At 39.2% G+C, this 14,239-nt stretch overlaps 1 protein-coding gene across 9 annotated transcripts in view; it reads right to left on the minus strand.

Annotated features, from left to right (window-relative positions):
- HIVEP2 (HIVEP zinc finger 2) overlaps window positions 1-14,239 on the minus strand; it is a 218,688-nt gene that overhangs the window by 160,842 nt on the left and 43,607 nt on the right. For 6 of the 9 annotated variants that reach the window (XM_059889915.1, XM_005211000.5, XM_059889918.1 and 3 more), the window contains exon 2: window positions 7,722-7,796. The exons of 2 other annotated variants lie outside the window; for them this stretch is intronic. The gene's annotated coding sequence lies outside the window, so the exon portion shown is untranslated. Of the gene's footprint in view, window positions 1-7,721; window positions 7,800-14,239 lie in introns of all 9 variants that reach the window. One more of the 9 variants, XM_024997035.2, reaches the window with a different exon arrangement.

A 14,239-nucleotide genomic window follows, 5' to 3' on the forward strand; every position in this document is an offset into this window, starting at 1 on the left:
GGCTGGAGTGGCTGGGGTATAGGGTCATGTTTTACTTGTCACAATAGAATTTGAAGTGTCTTAGGGATAGGTGTTCAATAATTTCATCAACTAAAGCTCAAGATAAATATTACTTTATAAAATCCTATGTATATCCCTATTTTGAATAATCGTTTAAAAAAATGTAGGTGCTCTGAACAAGAGAATGACAACAGATGTTGTGTTTCAGAATAACATTTGTTCAATGTCTACCACGTGGCTTGCACTGTCCTAAGTGCTGTACATTTACTAACTTATGTATTCCTAGCAACATTTCTAGAGGTAGGCACTATCAGTATCCTATGTTACAGTCAAAGAAACTAAGCCACATTAACTTGCCCAAAGGCATAAAGCTAGGTAGTTGCAGAGCAATAACTTGAACCCAGCAATTCTGGCAACCAGAGTTCAGATCTCATGTAATCTTCACAACAACCCAGGCTCATCATCTTGGAGACTGAAGGTTGTCCTTGATGATCCACTGATAATCAGGAGAAAAATTGGCTTCCCTTGTGGCTCAGCTGGTAAAGAATCCGCCTGCAGTGTGGGAGACCTGGGTTTGATCCCTGGATTGGGAGAGTCACCTGGTGAAAGGAAAGGCTACCCACTCCAGTACTCTGCCCTGGAGAATTCCATGGACTGTATAGTCTATGGGGTTGCAAAGAGCAACACGACTGAGCGACTTTCACTTCACAGAAGAAAAATAAAAGAATCCAATTTAATTGTTTATAATAGCAATCCTGTTCTATGACCAAAATTTACCCCAAGTAATACACCCACCATATTACAATTTAAAAAGTTGTTGGAAAACTAAAATTTATTGCTACATTTTCATTTTAATACTTGAAGTTTGAATTTCTAATCAGTTTGGCTTTCCATGAACAATATCTTTTGACATTTTTTTTCCCACATAATCTTGCATACTTCACATTGCTTTCCACTTATAATCTTAAAATCATTGTGATTCTATCACCCTTTGAAACCTATCTTTTGAAACACAGAAATTTGTAGAGGGATTTCTTCAGGACTTAAATTCTTATCTCTCTTCTTGCCCTCATCAAGCTTATCATCTCCTTATCTTTTTCTGTTCTACTTTCCCTTTCTTGTTGTTTATTTACCTTGTCACATGACTTAGGGTGTTGTCCAGTACTGTAGCCATCTTCCAAAACTAAAAACTCTTCTATAGGATTCTCAAAGTTGAGTGTGCAGACAACCGACATCATTATCTTCTTAGGTGGGTCCCCAAGTCTACATTTTCAGCAAGCTGCCCTGGTAAGTCATACACATACTGGAATACATTATAGGATTTGCACTCTGCCAATTCCTAGATACAGTCCTTCTACTGAAGCCTTTTTCATTTAGCAAAATCTCTCTGCTAGTTTTAGGAAAATGTAAACATCACTGAAACTTCAGCTAAGAGCATCATACAATATGCAGGTCAAGAAGCAACAGTTAAAACTGGACATGGAACAACAAACTGGTTTCAAATCAGGAAAGCTGTACGTCAAGGCTGTATATTGTCACCCTGCTTATTTAATTTATATGCAGAGTACGTTATGAGAAATGCTGGACTGGATGAAGCACAAGCTGGAATCAACATTGCCGGGAGAAATATCAATAACCTGATATGCAGATGACACCACACTTATGGCAGAAAGTGAAGAAGAACTAAAGAGCCTCTTGATGAAAGTGAAAGAGGAGAGTGAAAAAGTTGGCTTAAAACTCAACATTCAGAAAACGAAGATCATGGCATCTGGTCCCATCACTTCCTGGCAGATAGAAGGGGAAACAATGGAAACAGTGACAGACACTATTTTGGGGGGCTCCAAAATCACTGCAGATGGTGACTGCAGCCATGAAATTAAAAGACGCTTGCTCCTTGAAAGAAAAGCTATGACCAACCTAGACAGCATATTAAAAAGCGGAGACATTACTTTGCCAACAAAGGTCCATCTATTCAAAGCTATGGTTTTTCCAATAGTCATATATGGATGAGAGAGTTGGACGATAAAGTGGAGCACTGAAGAACTGATGCTTTTGAACTGTGGTGTTGGAGAAGACTCTTAAGAGTCCCTTGGACTGCAAGGAGATCCAAACCAGTCCATCCTAAAGGAAATCGGTCCTGAATATTCACTGGAAGGACTGATGCTGAAGCTGAAGCTCCAATCCTTTGGCCACCTGATGCGAAGAGTTGACTCACTTGAAAAGACCCTGATGCTAGGAAAGACTGAAGGTGGGAGGAGAAGGGGACAACAGAGGATGAGATGGTTGGATGGCATCACCAACTCAATGAACATGAGTCTGAGTAAACTCCAGGAGTTGATGATGGAGAGGGAAGCCTGGCGCCCCATGCTGCACTCCATGGGGTCACAAAGAGTCAGACACAACTGAGCGACTGACCTGAACTAAATGTAAATCAAAGATTTTAGCACACTCTTATTATTTACTTCAATGTGTAGCTATGAGGCAACAATACAAATGAGTGCTGAATCAAATGAGGACTCCAAATGATCCCAATGTAAGTGCTTAAGATGACATGCCCACCCTGTATTGGTGGAGATTACTGATGCAATAAGTCTTTATTTTCAGCATTTTACTTAAGTGTAAAACCTGACACTTGAGTCCCTATATTTACCCTATCTAAAATCATTTTTATTGAACCAATTAAGAACCAATGACTGGTATGGGGGGAAAACACTCAAACGAAATTTAATGAAGTTACTTAATGAAAAATATTTATTGACTAATGGTCCCAGTGGTAAACAATCTGCCTGCCAATAATGCAGGAGATGCAAGAGGGTTCAATCCCTGGGCTGGGAAGTTCCCTTGAAGAAAGAAATGGCAACCCACTCCAGTATTCTTGCCTGAGAAATCCCACAGACTAAGGAGCCTGGCGGGCTATATAGGGAATGGAGTGCAAAGAGTCAGACACAACTGAGCACACACATGCGCGCATGTGACTAGGAGCACCCACCCCCACCTTAAAGGGGGAGTCCTTGCTCAATGAGCATCTCATACACAATAATGCACTTTGCTTAATTAAGCGTTTGATCATTTTCCACAACACCTTACAAGGAGGTCAACAGGACACGTATTCTAGTCAATCTCACCACATCACCTAAGCTGTCACATTCCCAAACTACTGTTTTCCAGCCTCACAGAGACCCTCAGTTCCTCAGCCCCTCCCTTCCAGGAGTTCAGGACGTCTTCTTCCCCATCCTCTCTCCTCCCAGCTCCTCCCTCTCCTCCTCCAGGCTCCTTTCACCATCCTGGCTGGATCCCACTGGGAACCCCTTTGCCCTTGCCCTTGCCAGCATCCTCTGTCACCTCGCCCTTCAGCGTGCTCAACCCCAAACCCTCCTTTGGATCATGGTCCCTTTGGGTCCTGTAGCTCCTCCTTGGAGTGGCTGAGAAACGTCAATTGCTGAGACACAGCTACTTCTGCTGAGCTTTCTGCAGGTCAGGTGAACATAATCACCTCTGAACGCAGGTCAGCTCACGCTTCCTCTAGAGGCAGCTCTAAATGTTCCCAGTTTTCTTCACTATCATCCAGTTTTTACGGACAAATGACTTTGCCTTCTCCTTCACAAAAACCCCAGAGAAAATGGAAGGTACGAACTATTCGGTGTAAGTTAGGCCACAAGGGTGGACTGTATCACATGGGGAATATAGCAAATATTTGGTAATAACTGTAAGTGGAGTACAACCTTTAAAATTGTATAGAAATAAAAATAAATAATACATTTTAAGTAAAATAATGAGTTTTTCAAGGAGAAATTTCATCCACGTATAGTTTTTCCCATAAACTTAGTAGTAGACATTCCTATCCCCTCTCCTTTTGCCCCAATCAATCCTTTCTAGAGCTGGGAGCACTCTGGCTGCTCGGGATTCTACTCAATCATTGGTCATCTTTCCTTTACATCATCCACCTTCCTCTCTCCAGTGGCTCTTTCTTGACACAAGTTCACATCTATATAAAAATGCTCTCTGGGTCTCCACCTCTATCTATCAATCTCACTTCTCCCGTGTACAGCCTACAGAACAAAGCAGAGATAATAATTTGCCCTTTATTTAAGAATGGGCTTGAGTCAGGAGCTTTGCATAGATTCTCTCTTTTGTCCCTCACCAAAGGGCTTCAAGTCAATAACTACTGTCTCCATTTAAGAGACCAGGAAACTAAGGATCCCAGAGGTTATGTAAGTGAAGAAGTGAAGTAAAAGTCACTCAGTCGTGTCCGACTCTTTGCGACCCAATGGACTATACAGTCCATGGAATTCTCCAGGCCAGAATACTGGAGTGGGTAGCCTTTCCCTTCTCCAGGGGATCTTTCCAACCCAGGGATCGAACCCAGGTCTCCCGCATTGCAGGCAGATGCTTTAACTTACCTATAACTACACAGGTGATAAATCAGAGAAATACAATTGAAATTCAGGTTCTTTCTGATCCCAAAACCATTTATCCTTCCACAGACCACACATGACCATAGTCACTGCTTTTCTCAAAGGCCTGTTCATCTTCCTGTCTTTCTCTTCCTGGGCAATGCCATCACTATTTACCTTATAGTCCAGCTAGAGTCCTGAAGACTGCCTTCCCTTTCCCTCATCCTTCATGCTGGCTCAGTGACTAGCACTGTTTTCCAAGCTTGAGGGTCCATCATGTGCTCACTGTTCTGAACATCCCAGCATGAGTTCAAACCTTCAGTTTCTTTCTTTTGAAGATTACTGTGTGTGCATGCGTGCTCAGTCACTTTAGTTGTGTCCGACTCTTTGTGACCCTATGGACTGTAGCCCGCCAGGCTCCTCAATCCATAGGATTCTCCAGGCAAGAATACTGGAGTGGGTAGCCTATCCCTCCTCCAGGGAGTCTTCTCGACCCAGGGATCAATCAAACCGGGGTCTCCTGCATTGCAGGTGGATTCTTTACCATCTGAGCTACCAGGGAAGCCTGAAGATTATTGTAACTGTCTGCAAACTATGTCTTCCAACACAAGCTTGGGTCCTTCTAATTCATTCTCATGATGCTGTCTGATGGTTCCTGGTAAAACGCAAATCTGAATGTGTCTCTCCTCCTTGCCTACAGGATAAAGCTCCAACATGGCAACATGGCATACTGTCCTTGACCTGGTCCCTGCCAAAATTTCCAGATCTTTCCCTCGCGACATCCACTTCTCCTCTTCCTAACCCTGTAGTCCAGCCATACGAAGGTTTACTTGTTGGTTTTATGTCTTTGGGTCTCCGCATGCCAGGGCTCTGTCTTCCTGGAATGCCTTTCCTTATGCTGTCTTCCAGGCAAACTGCCATTCAGCTTACAAGATGCAGCCCTGGCATTTACTCCCCTCTCAAGCCCCCTGCAGAGCTGACTGATTCCTTTTTATGTCACAGCTGGGTTTTGTGCCTTTTCTCTTATAGCCCATTTCACCACCTATTGGAATATTTTACAGTCTGCACTTTCCTTCTAGAACACTAGTTCCTCAGGAGCAGATACATGCCTGTTCTGTTTTGCATGCTTAAGCCAGCACACAAAAGTAAGTCAAAAGCAGTTGCATATGTTAGTTAATAAATTAAACTGATGTTATGTGGGTATATGTCTTTGGAGCTGCAGATCGTTTATTTTTAAGAGTAAAGCCAAAAAGAATGTTCTAGGCAGAAACAATGGGGGAGATAGAGTATTTCTTTGTATGAAGAAGTGATAAGTGTGGCCCCAAGTCTAAGCTGAAAACATTTTGCTGCCAAGTCCTCAGGCACATAAAATCCTGAGGCCTCATTCCTCCACCACAGGAGGAGAAGGTGATGACAGAGGATGAGATGGTTGGATGGCATCACCGACTCAATGGACATGAGTTTGAGCAAACTCCAGGAGTCAGTGAAGCACAGGGAAGCCTGGCATGCTGCAGTCCATGGGGTCGCAAAGAGTCAGACACAACTGAGTGACTGAAAAGCAACAACCACCCCCACGGAGCCATCCATGATGCTGGGCTCATGATGATGTTCAGGAATGAAAGGAAAAGAGTAACGATCTGTATTGAAGAGGGTGTTACCTGGATTCCCTAATCTCTGAACCTAGTGTGGATAACCATCCAAATTCGACCTCAAATTTTAAGTGGCACAAAAATCATCTAAGGCTTATTAGAGAATATTCTCAGAGCTAACCAACAGAGAACAGAGCATTTGACTTATCCCACAGATCAGCTAAATTGAATCAAAGCAAAAATAAACATTTTCCAGACTGTTCTATCATTTCCGAGACACAGGGCAGGGACATGGACATATGATAAATAGTTCAATTGTGAAGTTACCTCTTCAAGTGACAAAACTAACCAAGAGACTGGGGCGGTTGTGGGGGGTGGGAGGGGGGGGGAGGAGGGAACTGATGCAGATGAGTGTGTCTGTGAGGTATGAATGAGAGAAGGGACTTGAAGTTTCAGAGTTGAGACAGACGCCAGTAACTGTGGGCCGGGAGACTTCATGCACCGATCACTCCATGCTGCCCCTGGGTCCTCAGAAGACAGGACACCAGCGCACCAGAAAGCACCCCTCCCCACAAAGGGGGAAGCTGATTACAGCTTTCACGAGCCCCCATGTAAAGACTGTGATTCAAAGGCTTTGCCTAGAAGAGGACGGTGGACAGAAGCAGCCAAGGATCCCTAGAGACACACAGAAAAGCAATAACTCTGTCGACATTCCAAAAAGAGAAAAGGAGAGGGGCATTTCCCTTCCAGCAGCATTCTTTCATTGCCTTTTCTTGCTTCTTTTCTGAGGAGAGAAGGGAGGTGGGTGATGGCAGTGAGACCATGTAAAAGACCAGGGGGCAGCGGACACGAACTTCTATCTGGCTTCCCTGCACAAAGGCCTTATTATAAAACACACATAAAAATGTGTGGGCAAGACTTGGAGGGTTGGGCCCCGCATCCCTCCTCCCCCAAACTCACTCTCAAGCCCATGCTTTGAATGCATTTGTGTACACACACCCTCCGACAGAACAGGTTCTTCATGTTGCCATGGAGCTGAGAAATCACACTGCTTTTACACTTCCAGCAGCAGAGGTAAGAATCACTACATGATGTTAACTCTGGTTGTATTCCTGCTTTTCAGTTGTTTCTCTTCCTGTTCTCATGAACTTGATTTTTTTTTTTTTTTTTAGCTTACTCTTTGTAAGATTGCTGCAATGGAAGCTGCTGGCAAACTGATGCTTCCTTTTATCAGCTCAGCACGCAGAAAGTAGAGCGCATTTGTGACTGGGAGCTTCCTCCTCCCTTCCAGCAGAGTTTATGACCTTACTGCATCTTAGGGGAGTTGATCAGAAATGCAAACTAGAAATCAACACTTATTTAGTAAATATTCTGTGAAACAAATAAAACCTCCTGTAACCAGTAGCTGTCTTTTCTGACAAGATAAATCTGATTATTTCTACTCCAATGGGTACTTCTCAATAGGCCTCAACCATCAAAATCATATGAAAAAAATTTTGTAAATACAGATAGCCTTCTGCAAGGTCCCCTTGGGTTTCATTTCAAAGCTCAGCTATTACCTTACTGTGTAAAAGTCAAATAAAAGAATCTAAAAGAGGAACACAACATGATTTGCTAATGCAACCTCAATATTCATGCCACCCCTCCTTTTGGAGTTTTGCATCTCACAAGAAATGGTGATTTGACTTCTACAAAATCAAGTGCCAAGGAGTTCAAGAAAATCATTTTGATTTCCTACCTGGAAATCTGCTTTCGGTCCTAGTCACACATCCTCACGATCTTGAGTCTCAGTTTCTCAGGTAAGTTCGCCAATCTGCTGACAAGAAGTTTCGTGTTATGACTTCTCCTTCCACAGTGCACACATTAAGACGTAACTATGAAAGTGACCTTAAGTACTAACCAGAGCAGCAAAACCAAATCTATTGGTTTGAAGAAAGAATGTAAACACGTGGAGGTGAGAGAGGCCAAAATGTCAGGCGATGAATGTGGCACCAAGCTACGTACATGGGATATCAGATGGCTAAGCAAAATACAATTTTAAAAGTTTAAAATCAGCTTGCCAGCAACAAAATAAAGATTGGATAATAACCCCCAAAATAAAATAAATATCCATGCCTCCATACCAAAAATAAATAAATCATGTAGGTACTCCCTCCCTCCAAGCTTAATTATTCTCCCTTTAATGTGCGCTGACTTCCAATGAACAGAATATGGAAAGAGAAAAGTCATAACTTTACAGTGGAAACCCTAGCAGACTATCCCTTAACTAAGCGATCAAGGTTAGCATCACTGGTGACCAGTTATGTTGATAGGACACAACTGATAATACAATGCAACGAGGAGTGCACCTCTGCAGTCTTCCTCTCCAAGCCCATCATTCCAGCCTACAAAATTTCTGGTCCAATACTCTTCGAAAATATCCATCCCTTCAGAAACAAGTGGAGTATGCCATGGTATGCTACTCTGTTATTACATATCGTATTGCATTTGTATTCTGTAGATTATATTAAATCTTTTAAAAATGAGCACCCAATTAATACCAAATGAAGTTTTCAGGAAACCCAGACAAGTCTTTAAAACCACTAACCAAGCACTCAAACGGACTAGCCTGTTTAGGTAGTCATTTTGTTTAAATAGTCATTTTCCCTTTTCTTTAATTCTAATGTTTCCACAGCACGTCAGAATGACAGCTCCAAATGCTGGAGACCTCAGGTTTTTCCTCGCCACAAATAGTATGTATATTTTCACTATGACTAGTAACAACGTGCCTGTTATTGGTGATCCTGGTAATTATTTAAATAGGCTGACTCTACATTGATCTCAATGGCACAATACTGTCGACAGTTCAATGTTAGCCAGTCACAGGGCCTTGTAAGCGCCCTAGCCAGACGCCCCAGGCTGCTTGTGGATAGGCATTCCCCAGCCTCTTGGCTCGGTGACAGCAACCGCAACAGCCCACAAGGCGGGTGGAGAACCGATGAATAAAATGATAAATATTTGTGATGAAACAGGAAGTTGGGGAGGGGGAGAGGGATGGAATATCTCAACTACTGAACTACTGAAGCTACTTTGGAAATTTAACAGTATTCCCTTGTTGTAAAACTGGGAGCAGTACACAGATAGATCTTTTCTCTCGTGTTTTCCTCTTTATTGTAAATAATTTACAAAATTACTACTGTACAATACAACATCCACCCAGGCACAGGATTTAAGACTTTGAGCCACTGAACTATAAGTGCTGTACTCTGAATGAATGCTTCAAATTGTCCTTTGAAAATGACTCAAACAATGATGTGAAAATATAATTTTTTTCAGGCCAGAAAACACTTTTAATAGATTGTCCCTTACTATTGATTGAATATATAATTTAAATGATTATTTAATAAGTTCAATCTCTCATTTATGCCACTTAGTACCAACAATAGTAATAATTTACAGGCTCAGGGGCATTCTTGTCAAGAGTAAATACAAGAAATTTTGAAATAAAATAGTGTTTCATTTTATAGAGGGCTAAGACTGAGATGGGAGAGCCTGGTGGGCTGCTGTCTGTGGGGTCGCACAGAGTCGGACCCGACTGAAGCAACTTAGCAGCAGCAGCAGAAAGACTGAGATACTTCACTTGTACAGAGTCTCCATACTCAAGCAGATGACTCAAGTGATTCCCATTTTCTCACATACTGATTCTGATATCCAACACCAATTTAAAGAACAAAACAAAAGAGAGCTCAAACATGGGGGGCACACTTTGGGGCTCGCTTTTTAAAGATAGTGTTATCAACCAACAATACCTTCTTAGAGTTCACAGTATTCTCTCTTTCATCTATTCTAAGAGAGGAGTGAAAACTCCTCTCTTGCTTTCTTGCTGATTATTCCACCAAAAAAGTTAAAAAATTACCAAAACTAAAGCACATCTCTGTGACAATTTGCTACTTCAAATGGTTCTCTGAGCCTCTCTTTCACTGATTGGTCATTTTGTTACACAGTAAGGAAACAGGATGACGGCCGGCTGCTGGGGAATGAGGAGAGAAGCAAGAATGGAGCAAGACATACAAGCTTTGAAGACTAGATATAAATATAAGCACTTATATCAATACAAAATGCGAGCTTCTCGCAGTTTTTAGACTTAGAATATCAATCCGTCTGCTAGGATTTCAACTGATGTATTCGACAAGTGCCCTCAAAATGCTGAATTAGGAAATTAGAGAGATGAGTTCGAAGACACATGTTCTACTTTTGTTTTCCATCTGTTATACTGATCATTCCCAAGTATGATTTATCAATCCTTTTTATGCCAGAATATCCCTTTGATTCTCCTTAAAAATAATGTCATGGAAAACTTAGTAATTAACATTTGAAAATAATACTGGAGTCGAAGGTCACAGCGTCACATATACTTTCCTTCAATAATAGATATATATTTCTGTAAATCTATTGTTCAGCATGGGCAATGGGACAGCAAACTTAAATGAAAAAATAAAACCTATGAGAAAATACAGTAGGTGCAGGATCAGAGATGAACGTCGTATTTCATTCCAAACACTATCAGAACTGACAAAGTTCCCTTTAGTGTACTTAGATCTAAATAGTAAGTCACTATTGATATTAGTCCTATCCTGTTTGTGAATGAAAATAAGACAACCCAAAGAAACTGATCATGTGATTAAAGAGGATAAATTGCCCTTTCTTACCCCACAAAAGAAAAAGGAAGTTCCACAGTAAGAACATCTTTACCAATACTGAAAATATTAAAAATGTAAAACCAAACCTACAATATTCTGTAAGCTTAATTTATTATTCATTTGTTCTCATCTGTCAATCCTAACTTGCCTCAAACTTTATTCTCAGTCTTTCTAATTGAATTGGTTCGATTTCACATCCCGCCCCATTATTTATCAGTTAAGTAACCATGGGTAAACTGTGGTTTTCATATCTACTGACCCAGGATAAGAGTAGGCTGATATGTCATAAAGACACAACCGGCATGACTCTTTCTCCTCTATGACACATTAAAACTGACTTAATTACTGTTTTGATGATTTTGTTTGCCCATTATTATATAATACTTTTTTTGCTGTTGTTCCTATTGCCATTTTCTTAATTGTTTGGGGTTTGATTTTGTAGATCTTTTTCTTCTCTTGTATTTCTTGACTGTATAAGTCCCTTTACCATTTGTTGTAAAGCTGATTTGGTGGTACTGAATTCTCTTAACTTTTGCTTGTCTGAAAAGCTGTTGATTTCTCCATCAATTTTGAATGAGATCCTTGCTGGGTAGAGTAATCTTGGCTGTAGATTTTTCCCTTTCAGTATATATATATCCTGCCATTCCCTTCTGGCCTGCAGAGTTCCTGCAGAAAGATCAGCTGTTAAACGTGTGGGGTTTCCCTTGTATGTTACTTGTTGCTTCTCCCTTGCTACTGTTAATATTCTCTGTGTTTAATCTTTGTTAGTTTGATTAGTATGTGTCTTGGCATGTTTCTCCCTGGGTTTATCCTGTATGGAACTCTTTGCGCCTCTTGGACTTGATTGACTATTTCCTTTTCCATGTTGGGGAAATTTTCAACGATAATCTCTTCAAAAATTTTCTCATACTCTTTCTTTTTCTCTTCTTCTTCTGGGACCCCTATAATTCGAATGTTGGTGTGTTTGATATTGTCCCAGAGGTCTCTGAGACTATCCTCAGTTCTTTTCATTCTTTTTACTTTATTCTGCTCTTCAGAAGTTATTTCCACCATTTTATCTTCCAGTTCACTGATTCGTTCTTCTGCTTCAGATATTATGTTATTGATTCCTTCTAGAGATTTTTAATTTCAGTAATTGTGTTGTTCATCTCTGTATGTTTGTAATTTAATTCTTCCAGGTCTTTGTTAATTGATTCCTGCATTTTCTCCATTCTGTTTTCAAGATTTTTAATCATCTTTACTGTCACTATTCTGAATTCTTTTTGAGGTAGTTTGCCTATTTCCTCTTCATTTATTTGAACTTCTGTGTTTTTAGTTTGTTCCTTCATTTGTGCAGTATTTCTCTGCTTTTTCATTATTTTTTTTTTTACACTTATTGTATTTGAGGTCTCCTTTTCCCAGGCTTCAAGGCTGAATTCTTTCTTCCTTTTGGTTTCTGCCCCCCTAAGGTTGGTGCAGTGGTTTGTGTAAGCTTCGTATAGGGTGAGATTTCTGCTAAGTTTTTTTTTGTTTGTTTTTATTATATACTACTTTTGATACAAAAATTTGTCTTCTAAAATTAATTAAAGGAAACAACCTTTCATTAGCTTTTTAAAAAACTTCCTCCTTGTATGAAATAATGGGAGATTATTGAACCTCTATTTCTAAATCAGTTGAGAAATGTACTGCTCAACTACTATCCATAAACTAAATATGTACCAGATGACTGAGATTATTTTTAAATGAATACAAGATCAATTAAACCAATGAAAAGAAAATGATGAAATGCTTTATAAATCCTAAAGTATACCCCAGATACACAATAAGATCTGAACCTCAAAAGAAGAATACTAACAACAAGGCACAATATAGATAATTAATAAAAGGCCACTGGAGGAGCCCCTGGTGGTCCAGTAGTTAGCTTTCACTGCTGAGGGTCCAGGTTCAATCACTGATTAGGGAAACGAACACCCTGCAAGTAGAGCAGTGCAGGCAAAAATTACCAAAAATTAATTAATTAATTAAAAAGTAAAAATGGAGGAAAAGTTTTTAGAGACTGATAAAGTGATTCTCACAAAGGACCAATGATCTGAAGAAACATTTCTGAAATTATATTTAAATTTTAATATTCAGACATTGGAAGAACACATCATAAATGTTCAAAAACATATGGAAAAACTGATTTCTAAACAGAGTATTTTTAAAGTGTTTTATAAATATGATACAATTTTTTGCTATTAAAATCTGAAGTTAAATGTATTTCTTTATTTACCAGTCCTTCACTATATTCAGGCCTTAAATGTAATTTTCATCTACCTCCTAAACACTCATCTGTAAATCTACATTTATCTATAGATATAAGAAATATGATTTGTTAGATCCTCTAAATATTAAAAATAAAAACTGATAAATGCCCTCTTGCTGATCATTGTATGATTCTAAAATATACATGTCTATAAGAATCCAATTGGCTTAACAGGAGACCAAGAAGCAAGATGAATAAGCAGAGAACTGCACTATTTAAAAATTATCTTTATGAGTATAATTTTTAAATAATTTTTGAAACATTCATCAAATACTAATCAGAAGTAGATAAACCAGATAAAACTAAGCTAAAATTATTAAACTTACAAAATTAAAAAAAAAACAAAATTAAATTTTAAAAATATTAGAACCAAGTATAAAATGACAAGTATTAGTATTTGTAATGTATAAAGAGTTCATAGAAATTTATTTTTAAAAAACCTAGGAAATAAATTAGAAAATAGGACAAACCAATTCAGAAAAAGAAATATAACTAATAAAGAAGCTTCACTAATTATTAAAGAAATACAAACCAAAACAACAACACAGGCAAGACTTTCACTTTCGCACAGCTATGATGAAAATGGGAAGTGACCTGAAAATAGGGATCATGTATAATAAAAATATTCAAGTACTTCAACAAATAAAATTGTGAATATTCAGAAATAGGAGAATTTTAAGGAAACAGTGACCATTAAAATAAATCAAAATTATATGGCCATTAAAAGAGTACAGAAATGAGCAAAATGGAAAGTTTATGTTTTGAAAATAAGGGCTACATCAATATCATGATTATAACCATTTCAAATGTGTGAATTTGAGCAAAGATCAGGAACATACAAGAAAAAATTAAAAATCAGATCAACAGATTATAAAAGGTGATCAGATAGTTATGTCTTTTATTTGTGTCATAATACTGCATGTGGGATAAAATTTAAAGCTTGACAAGAACAAAAGAACACATTAATCTAATGAGTCCCTAAATAAAATCTCCCAAATGCATCAGTCAGTACCTACCACGAGACAACGACTATTCCCCCAGACAAGTTCACCAACGGCTGGATCTCTGTACCCAAAGCAAGTCTCAAAATTTTATACAAAATGAGACCATGAAGGATCCACAGCACATGCCCTATGAGCCATTAATCCACACCCAGACCTTTAAATATTTACTATATAGCTTGTGATGTTAGGAATGGTTCACTGTTATCCTTTTAACTGTATCACATCCATTATTTCTACAGGAGTTCATGACATGCTACCAAATCACGTTGTTTGAATACAGGCAGTTCTC

This window comes from Bos taurus, chromosome 9 (genome assembly GCF_002263795.3).
Source record: "Bos taurus isolate L1 Dominette 01449 registration number 42190680 breed Hereford chromosome 9, ARS-UCD2.0, whole genome shotgun sequence".
Classification (NCBI taxonomy): domain Eukaryota; kingdom Metazoa; phylum Chordata; class Mammalia; order Artiodactyla; family Bovidae; genus Bos; species Bos taurus.